The 26,087-nt window shown below is 44.6% G+C and overlaps 1 protein-coding gene across 3 annotated transcripts in view; it reads left to right on the top strand.

Moving 5' to 3' along the window:
- The window catches only part of LOC129841328 (catenin alpha-2), a 697,172-nt gene that overhangs the window by 183,273 nt on the left and 487,812 nt on the right, over positions 1-26,087 (top strand). The window lies entirely within an intron of this gene.

Genomic DNA, 26,087 nt, shown 5'->3' with positions numbered 1-26,087 from the left:
ATACGTGGTGTTTTCGCTGTAAAACATTTTAAAAATTGGACATGTTGACTGGATTCACAAGATGTTTATCTTTCATATGCTGTATTGGACTTGTTAATGTGTGAAAGTTAAATATTTCTCAAAAATATTTTTTGAATTTCAGTGGCCTTTTCAGTGGAATGTGGGAGGAGTTCCGCTAGCGGAACGCTGGGGCTAGACAGGTTAACAAACTATAGTTTTGGCAAGTCGGTTAGGACGTCTACTTTGTGCATGACACATGTCATTTTTCCAACAATTGTTTACAGACAGATTATTTCACTTATAATTCACTGTATCACAATTCCAGTGGGTCAGAAGTTTACAAACACTAAGTTGACTGTGCCTTTAAACAGCTTGGAAAATTCCAGAAAATTATGTCATTGTCACGATCGACCATGGGAGAGAGAGAGGACCAAGGCGCAGCGTGTAAAAAATGCATCTTCTCTTTATTTAGGAGATGACCAAACGAAGCAAAACAACAAATCGAAGACCGTGAAACCAAAACCGACTAAATGCAAAACATGCAAACTTGACACAGACCTAGACACAGACTAAGACACCGACTAAGTCAATGACCCAACAAACACATGATGCCTATGGCCGCCTAAAATATGGCTCCCAATCAGAGACAAATGAAAGACATCTGTCTCTGATTGAGAAACCACTCAGGCAACCATAGACATACCTAGAAACCCTCACTAAACCATAGACATACCTAGACAAACTCACTCAACACAAAACCACACACACAAAACCCATCAACCCCTTAACCATATAATCACCCAAACACCAACCTCCCCCATGTCACACCCTGACCTAACAAAAATAATAAAGGAAACAAAGATAACTAAGGCCAGGGTGTGACAGTCATGGCTTTAGAAGTTCTGTTAAATCATTCTCTCTACTATTCTGACATTTCACATTCTTAAAATAAAGTGGTGATCCTAACTGACCTAAGACAGGGCATTTTTACTAGGATTAAATGTCAGGAATTGTGTAAAACGGAGTTTAATTGTATTTGGCTAACGTGTATGTATGCTTCCGACTTCAACTGTACATGTAAATTGCTTTAGATTGAAGCACCTCCTAAGTGGAATACACGATCATATACATTGTGTAAAATTGACCTTGAGTATTTGATGTTCAACTAGGTGTACCCCTCATTCCTTTTGCGTTCTGCTCCCTATAAGCACCACAGTCGCCAAAAGATTCTCCTGCAGATCTGCTCGATCTAACAGCGAGTGGAGCTCAAGTCCTTCACTCTCCAGGCCCTCAGATTAGCATCTGCATGATTTAAAGATCTGTTTGTCCGGCACTGCTAATCCTGTTGTTTTACCTCCAGGCCTTTTAGATGGAGCAGCATCACTCTGCGTCCTAAACGGCACCCTGTTCCGTAGTGCACTACTTTTGTCCGCAGGCCATAGGGCACCATTGGGCTCTGGTCAAAAGTAGCACACTAGATAGGATCTCAGCTTTATTGAGGCATGAATACGCTACCTTACTGAATGCATTACCATACTTAAACGCCTATCGTATCGACTCCAATGTCCTTGTCTTGAGAGAACCACAGCAAACGTCAATACCCACCTCACACTTTTTGTTTGATACACTCTTTTTTATAATTTACATGATTCACCAATTAAAATGGTGCATGTTCAAATAATTATTGAGGTAAGGGATAATGTGTCGGGCAAGTACTTAAAAGGTCCAACATTTTAGGGCTCCTGGGTGATTAGTCAAAGCTTTAATCTGGACAGACAAGTAGGCAAATTGGACTGAATTACAGATTAAACAGGGTATACCTATTCAGCCTAATTTCTTACATCAAAACTCTTTATTGAAAAAGAAGCAGAATTGGTTTTCTTTGTTCGAGTTAACCTCTCTCCATTGTAGAGGCATATCCGTGTACACGTAGCCTGGTCCTATCTGTTGGTGCTGTCATGCCAAACAGAGCACAATTAGTTTGGTTTCCTTTTTATGATTTAACCTCTTGCCATTGTAAGGGCATAGCTGGTCCTAGAACTGTTTGTGCTGTCATGCCAATGACCGTAGGACCATGCCAAGACAGCAAAAACAGACCTAGGACCAGGCTAGGGGAAATGAACAAAATGTGTTCGCACAGGGCAACACGGCAGACCGGCCTGTATCGAGCAAGCTGATGTCCTTTGAGTGATAAAGTGGGGTTTTATAAAGCCAGACTCAGGCAGCCATTGTAGGGGGACGACTGTCATAGGAAATGCAACTCTTCTTCCTTCCTCTGGTGGAACGGGAAGTGACGCGATGGCGACAGTGTCAGGCGTAGGAGCGACCGGTGGGACCCGCCGACCGCCGCCGCTTATCCTACCGGGGGAATAGAAACATGTTATCGCTAAGCAGATAGAAATTGAAAGGGCGGATAATGGAATGAGAACTATATTCCTATTGAAATGGTTAAGGGGTACCCTGTATGCACCTGGTTTTCAATTATGCATGCAGATATATCACCTTGAAAGGAGCGAAGGAGAAAATCACCGAGCCTCCCCGCACTTTTGTGCAGATCTATATCCTGCATGTCAGTAACTCTCTGGAGGTGTGTGAGTCAGTGGGTGTGTGTGTGTGTGTGTGTGGCTGTGGGTCTGTGCGTGCGTGCGTGTGTTTGCTATCACATCATGCATTTTTTGCTAACACAGCACAGTACACACTGTATCATTGCAGTTGATCTATCTATCTATCTATCTGCCACACAGAGCAGTTGCGCGAACAATCAAACACACACACACACACACACACACACACCAGTCTCTTCCGTATTGCATGTTGACTAATAAGTCCCATAGAGTTGCACCACACTGGTTGTCTACTAGAGTGACAGTCAATGTGGATAAAACTAGGCCACAGTAACTCTCTAAGGGGGTCATGTCAATACGCCCATCGTGAACAGTAGGCCTTCTGGTTTAGAGAATAGAGCCTAGGTCAGGGAAACATTTATTTCACCTTTATTTAATTAACAAGGCAAAGTCAGTTAAGAACAAATTCTTATTTACAATGACGGCCCTGGCCCCGGCCAAACCCTAACCCAGACAACGTTGAGCCAATTGTGTGCTGTCCTATGGGACTCCCAATCACGTCCGGTTGTGATACAGCCTGGAATCGAACCAGGGTCTGTAGTGACACCTCTAGCACTGAGATCTAGTGACGCCACTCGGAAGCCACTCAGGATCATCAAACAGATTCAGCTTCGGGACAATTTTTTCTAGAGCATAATTACAAATCATTTGTAGACCGCAAGAAGCCTTAAATTACAATCACTTGGAGCTGATTTCCAGTTTTTTTTTACAGTCTTTCATTTCCCACCAAAAAATGTATAACAAAATGTTTTTTTGTTTGCTCAGAAACACGTGCACCAAATAAAACCACCCGCGAGAGAAATTCGGGCCACGGACTGCCAGTTGGGAAACCCTGGCCTAAGCCTACAGGGGCCACATTCCAAATTGAGCCCTATTCCCTTTATAATACACCACTTTTTGCCAAGCACAAAAGTAGATTGAAAGTAGTGCACTATAAGCAATAGGTTGTCATTGGGTTCTGGTCAAAGTAGTGCACTATATAGGAAATAGGGTTCCAGGGCCCTGATCAAGAGTAGTACACTATATAGGGGATATAGTGCCATTTGGGACTCACGTAGCCTTCCAGGACAGTATGTCTCAGTATGATCTCTGAGCGGCGAGAGGGTAAATCGATAGAGACTCATAAACAATCCCACTGTGACAATCCCTGTTTGCATTGTGCCTGCCAGGGTAATTATACTTCATGCATGTAATGGTGCTTCATAGGAGCGCAGGTGGTGGCCCTGCCTCGATGAAAGCCCGTCTCACACACACAGTCCTCTATCTCTCTCTGACACGTGGTGTGATGTCAAGCTGCTAGGATGTTAGGGCAATGGCGCTAATGCAACAGGTCTCTCTGTTGGATGGTGTGTGTGTGTATGTGTGTGTACGCGAATGTGTGTGTATGTGAGTGTGTGTGTGTGTACGTATGTGTGTTTTTGTGCACGAAGTGTGTATTTACCTCACGATGAAGCAGCGTAATTGTCCACTCCCCCTGTTGCCATTAAAAAGCTAAGGTCCCGGCAGTGTGTGTGTGTGTGTGTGTGTGTTTGTGAGTGTGCATGCACTGTGACAAGTGATCTTAATCTTAATTAGGGGCCGGGGACTGTGGCTTGACATACTACTAAACAGCCCTAAACAGCCCTGAATAATTAATGAAAGCCCCCCCCCCCCCTCTCTCCCTCTCTCTCTCTGCCACTCAATCCTCGTCTGGCAGAGAGAGAAAGAGAGAGCGAGAGATCTGAATGGTAATTACATGTTTGCACCCCTGTAATTGTTTTATTATTTCCCCTCTATTATTTTGCAATGGTTATAAACAACTGGTAATGAATTGGGATTGGTGGATGAGGGCGGTGCGGGATGACCGCAATTATCGACAAGCCCCATGTGGTGTATTTCTCCTGGGAGTGGTGACACTAGTCCTCCCTCCACTCCGTCGCTGTAGCCGTGATGGAGCAGCCACTGCTGGCGGGTGTGTGTATGGGGCTAAGTGGGTCTCAGAGGGGCTCCGAGTCCTTCGCTCAACCCACAGAAGCAGCTGGTTGCCTTGGACTCCAGCCTCTCCTCTCCCACCACCATCTCTCTCTTTCTCTCTGTCAGGGTAGCAGCATCACAGGCTCCACAGTTGGGGCTAAGCACCTTATCAATCTGCCATCGTTACCCTGCTGGCTGGGCCCCTCTGGCCCATCTCCACCATCGGCTCTGAGGGATAATGGTAGAGAATGAAGGGGGGCCTGCAGGAACTCAAGCATCCATATGTCACCTTGCTCACGCTCTCACTGCCCCTTTCTCTCATCTTCCAGCTGCAGACATGGATAGTCCCTGTCTCTCTCTCTCTCTTTCTCTCAGCTCTCTCTATCTCAGCTCTCTCTCGCCCTTTCTGTCTCTCTCTCAGCTCTCTCTTTATTTCTTTCTCTACATCTCTCTCTCTCTCTTTCTTTCTCATATCTCTCACCCTTTATTTCTTTCTCTCAATCTCTTTCTCTCTTCCTTCTCCCTGGCATGGATGGCTAGGCCCATGCACTCTAATGTCCCCCGCACAGCCAGGGGTGGATGCCAAGCTCCCAGTCCCAGGGAGAGGCTGCCAGGCTGGGGATGGGTGGGAGCGTCTGGACACTTGCCTGGCCATGCCTGGGTATGGAAGGTACATAGGGATAGTGGGCAATATTTAATATAGCGCGAGGCACCTGACCTTCACACAGATGTGCACATGCTCACACACACAAGCTCGTCCGTGTATGCACACTCACATACACACAAACATATGCTCACAAAAACAAAGACTGGAAGGAGCGAACTTGTGAACTTGAATAATATTCTTGAACTTTCCTCAAACTGTACTTTTTAACAAGAGGATATACTTAACTCAAAATCTCATTAACAAAACTATTTTATTTACAAATGAAACATTTATTCAAGTCAGTTAGTATTTAGATCGAGTTCAGTTTTTATTGAGAAGTACGAGGGGAACATGACTCATGTTTTTTTTTATTTCAACAAGAGACTTCAAGAGACCCAAGGACTTCAAGGCTATTGAGAGGTCAACTCCAACTCCTCCATTCGATTAGTAAAATAATGTTTTTTCTCCCCTCAATACATTTTTCCCTGGAGTGTCCCTTGCTTGACTGTTGTTAGAGATTGGCTCTTCAGAGTGTCTGTCCCAGGGGAGATTTATATGTCTTCAACAGGATCTTTACAGGTAATAGACGACCACTAAACCAGTGCTCGAGTCCAGTTAATAGTCCCAGAGTCTGAGTCCCAAATGACACCATATTCCCTACATAGTCCACTATGACAAGGGCCCTCTGGTCAAAAGTAGTGCACTATGTAGGAAATAGATTGCCATTTGGGACACACTCTCTTTATATCCCCCCTCCCCTTTAGCAGTGTTACCAGCCTCCCCTCCCCTGGATCTCTCCTAGCTGTGATTGATTCAGAACATTTGTCACCCCTAGTGTAAATCCACATAGGACTTTTTGTTCTCTTAACCGAACAGAATTGAATCCCAAAGACACCAAGCCATAGTTTCTTTAGACAGCAAACATATAACTACCACTGCATTTTCTTCCTGTCGTGGATTCAGAGCCCAATAAACACTTTGAACGATAAGTCTCATATGTGAGGAGAATTCGGTGTCAAACGGGAAAGGGCTGGTTGAGATCACTGAGAAAGTTTGTGAATTGTTAAGACATCAAAGGGTGCAATTGTACCTTTACCTCTCATACCTGGCGTCGTTCAATTACCCACTGTTTCTACTTGAAGTATGCATCCTACAACTGAGAGATATAGGAAGATTTTAGGCGGTTTTGACACATTCAAAGCAGCATGATGCCAATGTGAAATGGAGATAAACATCGGAAATGTGAAAGGCATTGTCGGAACATTATCATTTCAAACAGCTAGATTTGTGTGTTGTTTCGCCTGAGAAACTGAACAGCAGTAACCTTTTCGGACAGCTGTATTCGGTCTGGGGCTGTGTCCAAAATGTCGCTAGGCCCAAAGGGCTTGGGTATAAAAAGTGCACTACAGTGCCTTCAGAAAGCATTCATACCCCTTGACTTATTCCACATTTTGTTACAGCCTGAATTCAAAATGTATGAAATCGTTTTCGATTTTCTCTCACACGTAATGAAAAGTGAAAACATGTTTTTAGAAAAAGTGATCTAATTTATTTCAAATTCAATGCGGAAATATCTCGTGTGGGGATGGGTGAGATTCTTTCTTTTATAATAAATGTTTTGAAAGGTGCCAATTGGGACACATTTTGGGATTGAAACTATGTTAATAACTTACATATTCTAAATATGGAAACAATGTCATTGTAAACAAACACTGTAAAGCTTCAAAACATGGTTAAAATGATAATTTTGATCCCACTTTGTTGTTGTCTACGTCACCGGCCTTCTAGACGTCACTGAACTGGATCATTACCATCAACCCCGGACTGTCTTGTCTCATTACACACACCTGGTTCCCATTCCCCCTGATTAGTATGTGTATGTATGTGCCCTCTGTTCCCCATTGTCCTTGTCGATTGTTGTTCCATGTCCTTTGGTCTTGTGTGTACCTGTGCTCTGTGGTATCGGCTTTCGCGCTCCGTTTACTGTACATTGTATTACGGTTTACATACCGTGTTAGTGTGCACTTGTTATTACGGGTCTCGTCCCATGTATTGTTTACGGGTCTCGTCCCGTGTATTTATTAGAGGTTTACACCTCGCTCTTTTGTTTGGGTTTTACATCCCTGTGTTACATATATACGTGTTTGTTTTGGGCTTTGTCCCTGTAATTTTCATGACATACTCTATTTTGTTCAGGGAAATAAAAAAAACTATTTTTCGCATTCCTGCGCCTGTCGCCCATCATTATACAACGTGACATATACAGTGTATGTTCTAAATATATTTCCAAAATGCTGATGTGAGTCAACATAGGCGTGGATCTAACTACCCTCTGTCGTCTCCCTTGTCATACACATGCTATACCATTGTAAAGGTGGGCCCTGCAGTAGGTTCCTGAAAATGACTGATTGGATACTCTCTGCATTACGATATCTCCATGTATCTCCGTACTTTAATGTAGTTGTCTTTATTTGATTACTCCCCCCACACACCCAATGATTGAAGGAGAAAGACCCTGTCTGGAAACTCGAGTTGTGGGGGAGTGGTTCGGGGAAGCGACCGTTCGTTTTGCTATAACGATTTACCAGAATAACAGATTACTCAGTGGGGCGGAGCGTTCTCATACCTTGTGTGTCTCAAATGGCACCCTATTCCTTACATAGTACACTACCTTTGAGGGCCCCTGGTCAAAAGTAGTTCACAGAACCAGGGCTCCCGAGTGGAGCAGCGGTCCAAGGCACTGCATTGCAGTGCTAGAGCGTCACTACAAACCCTGTTTCGATTCTGGGCTGTATCACACCCGGCCGTGATCGGGTGTGATAGTCCCATAGGGCGGTGCACATTTGGCCCAGCATTGTTCGAGATAGGGCCGGGGTAGGCCGTCATTGTAAATAAGAATTTGTTCTTAACTGCCTAGTTAAATAAAGGTTAAATAAATATGTAGGGAATAGGGTGCCATTATGGATTTATCCCCAGGCAGAGAACCTTTCCTGTACTGATGGGAACTTTGGGGAAGACAGTCATCATTTACTGCCTCTGTAGCCAATGAACTAGGTAATGATGGTCCTCTGTAACTCAGTTGGTAGAGCATGATGCTGGCAATGCCAAGATAGTGGGGTCAATTCCTGGGACCATCCATATGTAAAATGTATGCACGCATGACTAAGTTGCTTCAGATAAAAGTTTCTGGAAAATGTCATATATTATATGAATGAGGTCCTCGTGTAGGCGAATCACATCGCTGTATCTTTCACATTACCCATCATCCCGTTGAAGACTGGAGTCCACTCTCTGTTTATCAGTTTAGCCCCGCGCCGCTGCCACCGTTCCCGTCTATCTATTGCTATTTAGGGAGGAAAATTCCCTCTTTTTACGTAACTTCTGGCTATCTCTTAATTGACTCGACTGTCGAATGAAACGATTTTTCCGGAAACATTGATTCCACCACGTAATCTCACACACACATCAAATGAGATTAGTGGACAGGAGGCAGGTCTGCTGATGACTGTAAGTGTGTTTATGTTTGTGTGTGTTTGTGTGTGTATCTGTCTGTGTGTGTGTGTGTGTGCGTGCGTGTGCCTGAGTGCATCAAATCAAATCAGGTCAAACTTTATTTGTCACATGCGCCGTGTAGACTTTACCGTGAAATGCGTACTTACGAGCCCTTAACCAACAGTGCAGTTCAAGAAGAGTGAAGAAAATATTTACCCAGTAGACTAAAATAAAAAGTAACACAATAAGAATAATGAGGCTTTATACAAGGGGCACCGGTACTGAGTCAGTGTGCGGGGGTACAGGTTAGTTGAGGTAATTTGTACATGTAGGTGGGGGTGAAGTGACTGCATAGATAATAACCATCCAGTGTGCAAAAAGGGGGGGTCAATGTAAATTGTCCGGTGGAGATTTTATTAATTGTTCAGCAGTCTTATGGCTTGGGGGTAGAAGCTGTTGAAGAGACTTTTGGTCCTAGACTTGGCGCTCCGGTACCACTTGCTGTGCGGCAGCAGAGAAAACAGTCTATAACTTGGGTGACTGGAGTCTTTCCTCTGACCACACCTATCTTTTCAGTCTGCTGAGGGGGATAAGGTTTTGTCGTGCCCTCTTCACGACTGTCTTGGTATGTTTGGACCATGATAGTTCGTTGGTGATGGACACCAAGTAACTTGAAACTCTCGACCCGCTCCACTTGCCTGCATTAAAGTCCCCGGCCACTAGGAGCACCGCTTCTGGGTGAGCATTTTCTTATTTGCTTATGGCCTTATAGAGTTGGTTGAGAGTGGTCTCAGTGCCCGCTTCGTTCTGTGGTGGTAAATAGATGGCTACAAATAATATAGATGAGAACTCTCTTGAACTCTCAGGCGAGCAATACCTCAAGACTTCTTTAATATTAGACATCGCGCACCAGCTGTTATTGACAAATAGACACACACCCCCACCCCTCATCTTACCAGAGGTAGCGTTTCTGTTCTGCCGGTGCATGGAACATCCCGCTAGCTCTATATTGTCTGTATCGTCGTTCAGCCACGTCTCGGTGAAACATAAGATGTTGCAGTTTTTGATGTCCCGTTGGTAGGATAATCTTAATCGTAGGTCATCAATTTTATTTTCTAATAATTGCACGTTAGCAAGAAGAGCGGATGGTAGTGGGAGTTTACTCGCTCGCCTACGGATTCTCAGAAGGCTGCCCGATCTGCAGCCCCTTTTCCTGCATCTGTTCTTCACACAAAAGGCGTAGATCTGGGTCGGTTCCAGTGAAAGCAGGATATCCTTCTCGTCGGACGCAGGTGTGCGTGTGTGTCCTCTGAATCTGCCTCTCCTCTCAATAAAACACAAACACCCCATATAGGACAGTTGTAGGACTAACCCAGGACCATTCTAGTCATTTAACATATGCTCTTGCCCAGAGTGATTCCAGTACACACTACACTGACAAGGCTGACTGAACTGTAGCACACAAATGGGCAAGTGAATTTCTTTAAATAGGTTGAAATAGCTTTCATAGGAACCTGCTGTATACCCCAGTGTGTCTGTGTGTGTGTGTCAGCAGTGTGTATGTGTCTGTGTGTGTGTGTGTGTATGCGTGTCAGCGGTGGGATGTCAGGCTGACTGAGTGTGTTAGCTAACCTACCACTGTGTGTTACGTCACATTAATTACGTCCCCACAGTCCCCTCTCACTCCATCCTTCCATCTGCCTCAGGGCCCCCCACTACGGCTATTCTGGCCTCCCGTGCCCACCCTCTGTTCAAGAAGCATGCTCCAGTCCTGAAATTGAAAGAGCGTGGGGGTCGGAAGTCCTACAGCAGTATCAAACATGCAATGCCCCACTTCACCCTCCCAACCCTGGCTTATATGGCCAGTGAGACTGAGCCCAGCACCAACATGCCATTACCTAGGCTGCGTCACATAATGGCACCCTATTCCCCATCTAGTGTGCTACCTTTGTCCAGAGCCGTATGAGCTCTAGTCAAATGTAGTGCACTATGAAGGGAATAGGGTGTCATTTAAAACACCTAGTGATGAGGCATGGCTGCCCTATTACACGACTGTGATTTATGATCCCAGCACCGCGTTCCACTCTGCTACATTAATAAACATCTCACCATACTCATGATTCAGCCTGTAGATTTTTTCATCTGGGGCCTTAGCATATTTTTTTAATCATATTTCCAATATTAGCCTCAAAAGGTCAATAAGCAGGTGTCTTTTCCAAAATGCTACACCGAATCGTTCTGTCGCGAGGGAGATAAGTTTGACCAACGTTATATAGGATTTGTCAGTCAGTCCAGAAGGAGGTCAAATCCCTACCTCCTCTCCTCCTACTCGACTATCACGGGCAATCGTGTTGAGGGGAAATTAGTTTTGTCGTGCCCTCTTCACGACTGTCTTGGTATGCTTGGACCATGTTAGTTTGTTGGTGATGTGGACGCCAAGCAACTCTCAACCAGCTCCACTACAGCCCCGTCAATGAGAATGGGGGCGTGCTCAGTCCTCCTTTTCCTGTAGTCCACAATCTTCTCCTTTGTCTTGATCACATTGGGAGAGAGGTTGTTGTCCTTGCACCACACGGTCAGGTCTCTGACCTCCTCCCTATAGGCTGTCTCGTCGTTGTTGGTGATCAGGACTACCACTGTTGTGTCATCGGGAAACTTAATGATGGTGTTGGAGTCGTGCGTGGCCGTGCAGTCATGAGTGAACAGGGAGTACAGGGGGGGACTTAGCACGCACCCCTGAGGGACCCACGTGTTGAGGATCAGTGTGGCGGATGTGTTACCTTTACCACCTGGGGGGGGTGGCCCGTCAGGAAGTCCAGGATCCAGTTGCAGATGGAGGTGTTTAGTCCCAGGGTCCTTAGCTTAGTGATGTTCTTCGTGGGTACTATGGTGTTAAACGCTGAGCTGTAGTCAATGAATAGCATTCTCACATAGGTATTCCTTTTGTCCAGGTGGGAAAGGGCAGTGTGGAGTGCAGTAGAGATTGCATCATCTGTGGATCTGACCAGCCTTCAAAGCTCTTCATGTCTAAAGACGTGAGTGCTACTGGTCAGTAGTCATTTAAGCAGGTTACCTTAGTGTTCTTGGGCACATGGACTGTGATGGTATGCTTGAAACATGTTGGTATTACAGACTCAGACAGGGATAGGTTCAAAATGTCAGTGAAGACATTTGCCAGTTGGTCAGCGCATGCTCGGAGTACACATCCTGGTAATCCGTCTGGCCCTGCTGCCTTGTGAATATTGACCTGTTTAAAAGGTCTTACTCACATTGGCTGTGGAGAGTATGATCACACAGTCGTCCGGAACAGCAGATACGCTCATGCATGTTTCAGTGTTACTTGCCTCGGAGCGAGCATAGAAGTAATTTAGCTTGTCTGGTAGGCTTGTGTCACTAGGCAGCTCGTGGCTGTGCTTCCCTTTGTAGTCTGTAATAGTTTGCAAGCCCTGCCACCTCCGACGAGCGTCGGAGCCGGTGTAGCACGATTTGATCTTAGTCCTGTATTGATGCTTTGATTTCTTATAAGCTTCCGGGTTAGAGTCCCGCTCCTTGAAGCTCTACCCTTCAGCTCAATGCGGATGTTAGCTGTAATCCATGGCTTCTGGTTGGGGTATGTACGTACAGTCACTGTAGGGGGCGACGTCATCGATGCACTTATTAATGAAGCCAGTGACTGATGTGGTGTACTCCTCAATGCCATCGGAAGAATCCTGGAACATATGCCCGTCTGTGCTAGCAAAATGTGTGCAGTCTGAAAAGGAGCCTGAAAAGGAGTGCACTGTTTAGGGAATATGGTGCCATTTTTGGACACAGGACAGCTTTGTTTACCACAGTACTAGATACTGTACATCAAAAGTTGCCATGGCAACAAAGTGGAGAGGATGAAAAGAAGGATGGATTCCTAGTGTGAGTGCTGTAAGTACAGCGGAGGAGAGAGTCAACTGGCACATGTAGCGGGGGATCTCATCTCACTGTCTGCAGCGAGAAAACAAAAACAATTTGAGCTCCCACCAGAGAAAGCCTTCACTTCAGGCTTCACTCTTGTGATTTGGGGCGACATTTTGTCTCTTATCACTTTTGCAAATAGGCGAGAACACATCAAGAAAAAAAAACACATTGAGAGAGGAATAGGAAAGAGCGAGAGAGAGAGAAGAGAAGTGGGAAAGCAATGAGATGTCAAGTATGGTAAGCCCAGGGAAATGAGGCGAAGAGATAGTCTATGGAAATAAACTCGGTAATAGTACGCGCATTTACGTGAAGGAGGAAGAGGAGAAAGAGAGTGAAGCACAGACAGCGAAGAACGGCACAAACATTCAAATAACATGCATCGCCCCAGAGGAAAAAAAATGACAAAACTCTCTCATCCATGTCTTCGGGATTAAGTAAGACATGCCAGAGATACCATTTGGAAAATAAAACTTGTTGGAAATGAGAGTTGGTAACGATGCCAAAGTTTCTCTCCAAAGCTAACTTGATTCTTGTCAAAGCTCTGCATATACCACAAACGAATGCACGCGAGGCCATGATCAAATATGCCATGATAAAGAGCTGTGATCAAATAAGTACACACACACACACACACACACACACACACACACACACACGTTGTCATGCCCTGATCTGTTTCACCTGTCCTTGTGATTGAATCCAACCCCTCCAGGTGTTGCTTATTTTCCCCGGTGTATTTATCCCTGTGTTTCCTGTCTCTCTGTGCCAGTTCGTCTTGTCTGTTCAAGTCAACCAGCGTGTTTTCCCGTGCTCCTGCTTTTCCTATTCTCTTTTTGCTAGTCCTCCCGGTTTTGACCCTTGCCTGTTTCTGGACTCTGTACCCGCCTGCCTGACCATTCTGCCTGCCTTGACCCCGAGCCTGCCCGCACCACTCTCCACCTCCTGGACTCTGAACTGGTTTTGACCTTTTGCCTGTCCACGACCATTCTCTTGCCTACCCTTTTGGATTATAATAAATATCAAAGACTCAAACCATCTGCCTCCCGTGTCTGCATCTGGGTCTCGCCTTGTGCCCTTATACATGCGCACACTCCATTAAAGTACCACTTCACCAATAATCTACAATACCATACCAGTGTCGTAGGAATGTGTCATTTTCACATGTAGACATCTGCCCGCACATTCTCTCTATCTCTAACTCTCTTTCCCTGCCTACCCAACTGTCTCTCTCCTCTCTGTCTCTCTCTCTTTCCCTCGCTCCCTATTCACCCCCCCCCCCAAAAAAAAATCTGAGTAAACAGCCATTGGCATAGCAGTCATTTCAACTGTCTCATCAAAGCCACAGAGACACAGGCCCGGGTTTATTTGTGTTATTCCTCAAACACGGTCGGTGGCAAAGACATCTGGAGGATTGGAGTCTGATTGTTGACAGGATGTGTCCCTATACACAGGACTGCCGGCAGTCGCTGCTTCTTTATTTCCATGCGTGTGAAGTTTGCCTCTAATTAACATTAGTAATTCCAGTTTTGTTTTTTGTTTCGACTAGAGTGAGCTTTCTGCGAAAGATCACAGAATGGCACTTTCGCTTTGCTCAAACCCTCTCTGCCTCTCTCGTTCAATTTCTCTCTCCTTCAACCCGCCCCCTCTCTCTTTCTCTCTCCCTCGCCTTCTCTCTCTCTCTGGGAGAAAGTCACTCTCCTTTCTTTCATTCCTTCCTTTTCCTTCCACTCTTTCATGAGCCGACATGCTCGCCTGTCAGTACATCTTTATCCTGTGTAGGGCCTTTTTTTTTGACCCGGGAGCTGGCGAAGTGATGTTCTCTCCCCTCTTTCTCTCCTTTTCTCTCTCATTTTCTCTCCCTCTCTCTCTCCTTCACAGGTGCGCAGCTGTGGAGGAAATGTCCTCAACATGCCGGTACAAAATGTCCGTATTTGAGAGGTCTCCTCTCTCCCCTTCCCTTCCTGAGGACTGATCACAAATCAGGGGGTGACGAGAAGGGAGCCATAGAGCATGAGAGACAGAGCGAGAGAGCCGTGACGTGAATCATGTTTATCAGGCTTTATACCAAATCCGGCTGTAATGAGACTAAATGGAATCATAATGAGATGTGGAGAGAGTATGTACGCAACGTGAACTCCAGGAAGTCTGGGAAGTGGCTTGGTAGCTCCATTGAAAATGATTTGAGGCATGTTCTCTTCCTTCTCAACCACCCAATTAGCTTACTTACCTGCTGTTTTGACTTATTCAAGTTTGTTCGCCGTGCGTCATTCCCCGTTTTCATCAAATATTGATTGGAACATACCATACTCATACTGGGTCATTCTGATATAACAGCTCAGTATAGCATACTGTACTATATACTGTAGCTACCTCACATACTGCACTGTACATAGTGCCAGTGAAACTTCTAAAATACATGCTTCACACTGAGCGAAACTAAACTTGAATCCTCCTTCAGAATAGTAAGATGTCCCCCTTCTTATAGTAAGATGGCGCCGGAGAAGAAGAACTTATTTTTTTACTTATTTTGTACATAATGTTGCCGCTATCGTTTCTTATGACCGAAAATAACTTCTAGACATCAGGACTGTGATTACTCACCAATGACTAGCAGAATATTTTTTTACCTTTCACTAATCTGATAAGCCCGACGCAAAGGATATACTGCTTCCTCGGCAACAGGCCCCGATCCCCGTGATCTGCGTGAAGAGGAGGCGGAGAAAGAGAGGCCAAAGAGTGGGCTGCCTTCTGAGAATTCGTAGGTGATCGAATAAACCCCCACTTCTCTCTATTCTGCTAGCAAACGACGAGTTACGTGGAAGATTAAACTACCAATGGGACATTAAAAACTGTAACATCTTATGCTTCATGGAGTCGTGGCTGAACGACGACAATATCAACATACAGCTGGCTGGTTATACGATGTACCAGCAGGATAGAACAGCGGCGTCTGGTAAGACAAGGGGCAGCGGACTATATATTTTTGTAAATAACATTTTGTCCACAATATCTAAAGAAGTCTCAAGCTATTGCTCGCCAGAGGTAGAGTATCTCATGATAAGCTGTAGACCACACGACCTACTGAGAGAGTTTTCAACAGTATTCTACCTAGATGTTTACATACCACCACAGTCAGAAGCTGGCACTAAGACAGCATTGAATGAGCTGTATTCCGCCATAGGCAAACAAGAAAACGCTCCTAGTAGCCTAGGACTTTAATGCAGGGAAACTTAAATCCGTTTTACGAAATTTCTATCAGCATGTTAAATGTGCAACCAGAGGGAAAAAAACTCTGGACCACCTATACTCTATACACAGAGACGCATGCAAAGCTCTCCCTCGCCCTCCATTTGGAAAATCTAACCACAATTATATTTTTCCGATTCCTGCATACAAGCAAAAATTAAAGCAGGAAGCACCAGTGACTCGATCAATAAAAAAGTGGTCAGATGAAGCGGATGCTAAGCTACAGGACTGTTTATCTAGCACAGACTAGAATATGTTCTGGGATTTCTCCGATGGCATTGAGGAGTACACCACATCAGTCATTGGCTTCAGCAAAAAGTGCATCGAGGACGTCATCCCCACAGTGACCGTACGTACATACCCCAACCAGAAGCCATGGATTACAGACAGCATCCAAACAGAGCTAAAAGCTAGGACTGTAACCCGGAAGCTTATAAGAAATCCCAATATGCCCTCGGACGAACCATCAAATGGGCAAAGTGTCAAATACAGTACTACGATCGAATCATACTACACCGGCTCTGATGCTCGTCGGATGTGGCAGGGCTTGCAAACCATTACAGACTACAAAGGGAAGCACAGACGAGAGCTGCCCAGTGACACGAGCCTACCAGACTAGCTAGACTACTGTGCTTGCTTCGAGGCAAATAACACTGAAATATGCATGAGAGCACCAGCTGTTCCGGATGACTGTGTGATCACGATCTCCGCAGCCGATGTGCGTAAGACCTTTAAACAGGTCAACATTCACAAGGCCGCGGGGCCAGACGGATTACCAGGATGTGTACTTTGAGCATGCGCTGACCAACTGGCAGTGTCTTCACTGACATTTTCAACCTCTCCCTGTCCGAGTCTGTCATACAGACCACCACAGTCCCTGTGCCCAGGAACACTAAGGTAACCTGCTTAAATGTCTACCAACCCATAGCACTCACGTAGCCATAAAGTGCTTTGAAAGGCTGGTCATGGCTCACATCAACACCATCATCCCAGAAAGACCCACTCCAATTTGCATACCGCCAAAACAGATCCACAGAATATGCATTCTCTATTGCACTCCACACTGCCCTTTCCCACCTGGACAAAAGGAACACCTATGTGAGAATGCTATTCATTGACCACAGCTCAGCGTTCAACACCATAGTGCCCTCAAAGCTCATCACTAAGCTAAGGACCCTGGGACAAACACCTCCCTCTGCAACTGGATCCTGGACTTCCTGACGGGCCGCCCCCCAGGTGGTAAGAGTAAGTAACAACATATCTGCCACACTGATCCTCAACACGTGGGCCCCTCAGGGGTGCGTGCTAAGTCCCATCCTGTACTCCCTGTTCACTCATACCTGCACGGTCAGGCATAACTCCAACACCATATCATTAAGTTTGCCGATGACACAACAGTGGTAGGCCTGATCACCGACAATGACGAAACAGCCTATAGGGAGGAGATCAGACACCTGGCCGTATGGTGCCAGGACAACAACCTCTCCCTCAACGTGATCAAGACAAAGGAGATGATTATGGACTACAAGAAAAGGAGGACCGAGTACGCCTCCATTCTCATCGACGAGGCTGCAGTGGAGCAGGTTGAGAGCTTTAAGTTCCTTGGTGTTCACATCACCAGCAAACTAACATGGTCCAAGCACACCAAGACAGCCGTGAAGAGAGCACGACAAAACCTATTCTCCCTCGGGAGACTGAAAAGATTTGGCATGGGTCAGATCCTCAAAATGTTCTACAGCTGCACCATCGAGAGCATCCTGACTGTTTGCATCACTGCCTGGTATGGTAACTGCTCGGCCTCCGACCGCAAGGCACTACAGAGGGTAGTGCGAACAGCCCAGTACATGACTGGGGCCAAGCTTCCGGCCATCCAGGACCTTATAGCAGGCGTTGTCAGAGATAGGCCCTAAAAATTGTCAAAGAATCCTGCCACCCTAGTCATAGACCCTAGTCATGTCACCCTAGTCACCCTAGTCATACACCCTAGTCACCCTCGTCATGTTCTTTCTGCTACCGCACAGCAAGCAGTACCGGAGCGCAAATCTTGGTCCAAGAGACTTCTAAACAGCTTCTACCCCCAAGCCATAAGACTCCTGAACATCTACCCCTCCCCTTCTTTACACCACTGCTACTCTCTGTTGTCATCTATGCATAGTCACTTTAATAACTCTACCTACATGTACATACTATCTCAACTTACCGGTGCCCCCACAAATTGACTCTGTATCGGTACCCCACTTTATATAGTCTTGCTATTGTTATTTTACTGCTGCTCTTTAATTACTTGTTGATTTTATCTCCTATTTTTATCCATATTTTTGGGGGAAACTGCATTGTTGGTTAGGGATCGTACATAAAATTTGATTTGATTTGAGAAGGCATAAGTAACATTGCCATAACAATTATTATGTCATTAACCTCTAATTCCTCCCAAACCCGGATCCGGGAGCATAGCGTCACAAGTAAATACTAGCATCTAAATATCATTAAATCACAAGTCCAAGACACCAGATGAAAGATACACATCTTGTGAATCCAGCCATCATTTCTGATTTTTAAAATGTTTTATAGGGAAGACACAATATGTAAATCTATTAGCTAACCACGTTAGCAAAAGACACCACTTTTCTTACTCCACCATTTTTTTTACTGCATCAGTAGCTATCACAATTTCGACCAAATAAAGATATAAAAAGCCACTAACCAAGAAACAACTTCAACAGATGACAATCTGATAACATATTTATTGTATAGCATGTTTTGTTAGAAACATTTGCATATTTCAGGTATAAATCATAGTTTACCATTGCAGCCACCATCACAACTCTCACCAAAGCGACTAGAATAACTACAGAGACCATCGTGTATTACCTAATTACTCATCATAAAACATTTCTTAAAAATACACAGCGTACAGCAAATGAAAGACACAGATCTTGTGAATACAGCCAATATTTCAGATTTTCTAAGTGTTTTACAGTGAAAACACAATATAGCGTTATATTAGCTTACCAAAATAGCAAACATCACAACAGCATTGATTCAAGCCAAAAATAGCGATAACGTATAAACCACCAAAATATATAAATTTTTTCACTAACCTTCTCAGAATTCTTCAGATGACAGTCCTATAAAATCATATTACACAATGCATATAGAGTTTGTTCGAAAATGTGTATATTTTAGCGGCACAAATCGTAGTTATACAATGTGATTAGTGGCCAAAACTTCAAGCAATCTGCCCGGCGCCATCTAGGAGAGGCACCTATTCTAATCGAAAACTATTCATAAACTTGACTAAAAAATACAAGTTGGACAGCAAATGAAAGACAAATTAGTTCTTAATGCAATCGCTGTGTTACATTTTTAAAATGAACGTTACTTCAGCATACAGCGTGCGCTAAAGCGAGACCGCATCGAAATTCATGGCGGAATTATTATTTGACATTTGTCAACATAAATACGAATTAACAACATAAAGATTGCTTACTATTTGCCGAGCTTCCATCAGAATCTTGGGCAAGGTGTCCTTTCTCCAGAACAATAGTCTTTTGGTTGAAAGATGTCCTCTTCTCATGTGGAAATAGCAGCTAACGATAGCCACCCACTGGAGAGGTGTCCAACTCGTGAAAGCGTGTGACTAAGAAATCCAGGAAAATCGCAATAAACTGATATAAACTGCTACAAGTCGGTTTAAATTAACTACCTTATGATGTCTTTAACAACTATAACGAATAAAAACATGACCGGAGATATAGAACTGGTAAAACGAAAGCTTTGTAGGAGGCCATTGTGATGTCCCTGCTGCACCAGGCGCCCCGTTGAAAAGAACGGTACTTCCGTTCCACGGTCTTATATAGGGCCCCAGATTGCGCAATCCACTCCATTCAAATTCTCCCCGCTTACTGACATCTAGAGGAAGGCGTATGCAGTGCATGTAGCCCGATGGCTTACATGGGGACTTATAAACTGACCTCAGAACAGGGACCTCGATTTCTGAAATCTCACTCCCTGACAGGAAATGTGCTGCAGAATGAGTTCTGTTTCACTCAGAGAAATAATTCAAACAGTTTTAGAAACTAGAGAGTGTTTTCTATCCAATAGTAATAATAATATGCATATTGTACGAGCAAGAATTGAGTACGAGGCAGTTTAATTTGGGAACGAATTTTTACAAAGTCGAAATGGCGCCCCCCTAGTGTCAAGAGGTTTTAATGATACAAATATTTGATTAGCTATGCCATTTGGCAAGCTTTTAACTTAAGCAGTCTATAAGCAGTCTATGGACAAGGTATAAGCAGTCTATGGACAAGGTATGACACCAATCAATGCTTTGGATTTTTTCCCCTGCCACTGCTTCTAAATGCTAACCTTTTAGTTGAGTGAATTTTGGACCATTCCTCCTGACAGAGCTGGTGTAACTGAGTCAGTTTTTTAGGCCTCCTTGCTCGCACACGCTTTTTCAGTTCTGTCCATAAATGTCTTATGGCATTGAGGTCAGGGCTTTGTGATGGCCACTCCAATACATAGACTTTGTTGTCCTTAAGCCATTTTGCCACAACTTTGGAAGTATGCTTGGGGTCATTGTCCATTTGGAAGACCCACTTGCGACCAAGCTTTATTTTCCTGACTGATGTCTTGAGATGTTGCTTCAATATAGCCACATAACTTTCCACAACAGGAGGCTGCCACCCCCGTGCTTCACGGTTGGGATGGTGTTCTTCGGTTTGCAAGTCTCCCCCTTTTTCCTACAAACATAACGATGGTCATTATGGCCAAACAATTCTATTTTTGTTTCATCAGACCAGAGGACATTTCTCCAAAAAGTCCGATCTTTGTCCCCATGTGCAGTTCCAAACCGTAGTCTGACATTATTATGGTGGTTTTGGAGCAGTGGCTTCTTCCTTGCTGAGCAGCCTTTGAGGTTATGTCAATATAGGACTCGTTTTACTATGGATATAGATACTTTTGTACCTGTTTCCTCCAGCATCTTCACAAGGTCCTTTGTTGTTGTTCTGGGATTGATTTGCACTTTTCACACCAAAGTACGTTAATCTCTAGGAAAAAGAATGCGTCTCCTTCCTGAGCAGTATGACGGTTGCGTGGTCCCATGGTGTTTATACTTGCGTACTATTGTTTGTACAGATGAACGTGGTACCTTCAGGAGTTTGGAAATTGCTCCCAAGGATGAACCAGAGTTGTGGAAGTCTACAAAAAACAATTCTGAGGTCTTGGCTGATTTCTTTAGATTTTCCCATGATGTCAAGCAAAGAGGCACTGAGTTTGAAGGTAGGCCTTGAAATACATCCACAGGTACACCTCCAATTGACTCAAATTATGTAAATTAGCCTATCAGAAGCTTCTAAAGCCATGACATCATTTTCTGGAATTTTCCAAGCTGTTTAAAGGCACAGTCAACTTAGTGTATGTAAACTTCTAACCCACTGGAATTGTGATACAGTGAATTATAAGTGAAATAATCTGTCTGTAAACAATTGTTGGAAAAATGACTTGTGTCATGCACAAAGTAGATGTCCTAACCGACTTGCCAAAACTCTAGTTTGTTAACAAGACATTTTTGGAGTGCTTGAAAAACGAGTTTCAATGACTCCGATCTAAGTGTATGTAAACTTCCGACTTCAACTGTATGGAGCACTTTCATGACAATGTTTAATTAATGATACAAACAGCCTCCCGAGTGGCACAGCGGTCTAAGGTACTGTATCTCAGTGCTTGAGGCTTCACTCCAGACCCAGGTCCAATCCCGACCCGAGAGACCCATGAGGCGGCACACATTTGGCCCAGCAACGTCCGGGTTAGTTGAGGGTTTGGCCGGCCTGAATGTCCTTGTCCCATCGCGCTCTAGCGACTCCCGTGGTGGGCCGGGCCGATACACATTGACACGGTCGCTAGTTGTGCTGTGTCCTCCGACACATTGGTGCGGCTGGCTTCCGGTTTAAGCGAGCAGTGAGGCTTGCTTCATGACACAATTGGATAAACAGACATTTGTGTGCTCGTCTCCAATCCTCTCTAACACTCAAATATGGTCTTAGTACTGTATCACAATAAGATCGACCCGGTTCATACGGTCAGAGCATTAAGCATACTTGAAGTATCATGATAAATGTAAGACTTCCTTGCCCATATTCATAAAGCACATCAGAGTAGGAGTGCTGGCCAGACTATTTGTATTGCCCCCCCCCTCCCCCCTCTTCTACGCTGCTGCTTCTCTCTGTTATTATCTATGCGTAGTCACTTTAATAACTCTACCTCCATTATTAAATGACCTCAAATACATACTACCTCAATTACCTCGGCACCGGTGCCCCCGCACATTGACTCTGTACCTGTACCCCCTGTATATAGCCTCCACATTGACTCGGTACCGGTACCCCCTGTATATAGCCTCCACATTGACTCTGTACCTGTACCCCCTGTATAGAGCCTCACTATTGTTATTTTACTGCTGCTCTTGAATTGTTTGTTTTTCTTTTACTTTTTTGTAGGTATTTTCTTAGAACTGCATTGTTAGTTAAGGGTTTGTAAGTTAGCATTTCACTGTAAGGTCTACTACACCTGTTGTTTTCGGCGCAAGTGACAAATAAAATCTCATTTGGTCCAGTATCAGTTTTGCCTTTTAGATCACAATGAATGAAAGATAACATGGATTACCACAACCTGATCCTAGATCAGTACCCTGAGACCATTTGTGAATACGGGCCCAGACCTCATTGCGTGAGTGTTCTGTCAACCTAAGACGTCACCATTTCCAGCTCTTCGATTCAGTGATATCTCGGCGACACACAGAATTGTTGCTGGATATAGCCAGATGCCAATGGCATGATTCAACTGAGCAGGAACCAAAAGGAGGACGACAAAAGGTCTTGATCCGATGGCAGGGAACATAGAGACACATTGACTCACAAAATGTTTTGGAAAATCTTTAATAAGCTTCCCATACTCCCTGTTCTCTTTGGGAGCCGATGAATCATAGATTCCTGCTGCCCAAACTGCCCTGGGAGAGAGATGCACATGAAGGCTTTCATGATTGGTGCCCGCCCATGGGGCCAACCCAGAAACCGGGCATACACACATGCGCACAAACAAACACACACTCTCTCTCTTTCTTTCTTGGCAGGCAAATGCCACTTTGATAAAGGTCACCTCCGGAAACAAGAGCAGCGTATTATGGGATTCAGTACTATTTATTCCGTATTTTGGTTGTTTCTTCCTCCCTCCTTACTTCGCCTTGTGGGTTTTTTAAAAACACCAGAGAAGAGAGTGTGTCGCTGACGCACTGACTGTGCAACGCCTAGGGCGCGTCCAGTTGAATTCAGAGAACTCCAAAAACACACAAAAGGCACGGACTGTTCATGTTTGGCATACAATTGAAGCTCATTAAAAGCTCATTAATAATGCTGTCATGGGACTCGAAATGGTCAAGTGGAAGGAAATAGAATAAGATGATTTTGAAGTGGATGCGTACTTACATTAGAGTGGGGCGCATGCTAATTAAGACCACGGACCGAAACATTTCCCATAAGTGTTTGGATAGGATCATACATTTTTTTTGATGGAACATTGTGTTCAAAGGGCCCTGCTTATTAAGGGCCACTTGAGCTTGATTGTACACAACATTGAATCAAGTCAGACTTTTGCCCAGTATTAGATTAGAGCTCTCTCTTACCTGTAACCTTTCGCTGGCTCCACACTCCACTCATGACCTCAGAGGTAGTAGTATTAACTTGGACAACCTATTACTTTAGTGAGGATGGCTCAGAGCTGTACAATGCAATACTCAGCGAGTAGGCTCAGCAGCATTGCATTGGCTTGGGCTATCATCCGCTGCTGCAATGGAGCTAAATTGGGCCTAAACTGTATTAAAGCACTTGTCTGTGGAGTGTAATGGAGATACATTGACAGAGAGAGAGAGAGAGGGATAGTTACCTCTGAGGGCCCAGATAGTGTCTCCTGAAGCAGAGAGAGATTCCAGGTGTGTTGTCTTCACAAAGAACCGCATAGTTTCTAAGAGCCAGTCAGTCATACAAAGGATCCTGCCATCGTTCCTCCGCTCTGTCACCAAAACACATTGCTTGGTGAGTGAAAGACGTCTCAACTTGGTTTGGCTGCTGCCTGGATTGGAACAAACACTTTTCTACCCTTCATTATTCTCGGCTTTCAGGAATGTAGTTAATCCTGTTCATTCTCATTATTGGGTGACATTTACCATTGCCGTGATTACAGCGGACTTAATCCGGGGGATGTCACGGCGGCAATGCTCTCTTAATTACCTTAACACTTCCCCCGTAATAAAGGAAACGCCCGATTTAACGGCCAAGAGGATCAGCTGTTCTGCCACTCTGTTTTGATGGTGATGGTGACATTGGTGCGTCACACCATCAGCACAAGAAGGCCATAAATATCATCAAGGACAACAACCACCCGAGCCACTGCCTATTCACCCCGCTACCATCCAGAGGGCGAGGTCAGTACAAGTGCATCAAAGCTGGGACCGAGAGACTGAAAAACAGCTTCTATCTCAAGGCCACCAGACTGTTAAACAGCCATCACTAACACAGAGAGGCTGCTGTCTACAGACTTGAAAGGATTGGCCACTTTAATAAATGGATCACTAGTCACTTTAATAATGCCACTTTAATAATGTTTGCATTACTCATGTCATATGTATAAATAGAACTGTCTGGCTATAATGACCGTCTTTATGTTTGGATGAAAAAGGGGGAGGCTTGCAAGCCGAAGAACACCATCCCAACCGTGAAGCACGGGGGTGGCAGCATCATGTTGTGGGGTTGCTTTGCTGCAGGAGGGACTGGTGCACTTCACAAAATAGATGGCATCATGAGGAAGGAAAATGATGTGGATATATTGAAGCAACATCTCAAGACATCAGTCAGGAAGTTAAAGCTTGGTCGCAACTGGGTCTTCCAAATGGACAATGACCCCAAGCATACTTCCAAAGTTATGGCAAAATGGCTTAAGGACAACAAAGTCAAGGTATTGGACTGGCCATCACAAAGCCCTTACCTCAATCCTGTAGAACATTTGTGGGCAGAACTGAAAAAGCGTGTGCGAGCAAGGAGGCCTAGAAACCTGACTCAGTTACACCAGCTCTGTCAGGAGGAATGGGCCAAAATTCACCCAACTTATTGTGGGAAGCTTGTGAAAGGCTACCCAAAACGTTTGACCCAAGTTAAACAATTTAAAGGCAATGCTACCAAATACTAATTGAGTGTATGTAAACTTCTGACCCACTGGGAATGTGATGAATGAAATAAAATCTGAAATAAATCATTCTCTCTACTATCATTTCACATTCTTAAAATACATTGGTGATCCTAACTGACCTAAGACAGGGCATTTTTACTAGGATTAAATGTCAGGAATTGTGAAAAACAGAGTTTAAATGTATTTGGCTAAGGTGTATGTAAACTTCCGACTTCAACTGTATATATATGTATATATTCTTATCCCATTCCTTTACTTAGATTTGTGTGAATTAGGTAGGTGTTGTGGAATTGTTAGATTACATGTTAGATATTGCTGCACTGTCAGAACTAGAAGCACAAGCATTTCGCTACACTCGCAATAACATCTGCTAACCATGTGTATGTGACCAATGCAATTTGATTAGATGTGATTTGATTTGTGGAGAATAAAGAAAATATGACTTTGTTCGCAGAAGCTCAGATTCCATGACAACCAGCTCCACCATTGGTGCCATCGTGTGACAGTAAGCAAATAGTGACCCTGAGCGAGACAGGCGGGAACCCTTCATTAGCGTAATCAATCAGATAGAGAGGACAATTTGACTTATACTCTCCCGTTGGGTGGGGGTGGCCCACGGCTAGTTTTGTCACAGGGCGTTTCAATCATTGTCCAACCAGCCCCATGCAATGCGTGGGTGGGTTTGGACCTGCAGGGCCAAACATTCAGAGAGTGGACGAGTCAAGCTTTTCTCCCATGTACGCCTTGGAAAAGCTTTGAAGGCTCTCCCTGAAGCATTAGCGTGCCCATGTTGTGGTCATTGTCTATCCAGACCCTATTCATGGGTGATTGAGAACCTGGAGGGCGACGCAATGGAAGTTGTGCGACATTTTGTCCAAGTACCAGTGGGGAACTGTTCGAGGGCTCCTGAAAATGTCATTGTTCAGTGTTTT

The sequence above is a fragment of the Salvelinus fontinalis genome, chromosome 42, assembly GCF_029448725.1.
Source record: "Salvelinus fontinalis isolate EN_2023a chromosome 42, ASM2944872v1, whole genome shotgun sequence".
Classification (NCBI taxonomy): Eukaryota; Metazoa; Chordata; class Actinopteri; order Salmoniformes; family Salmonidae; genus Salvelinus; species Salvelinus fontinalis.
This window is presented reverse-complemented; position numbering and strand designations above follow the sequence as displayed.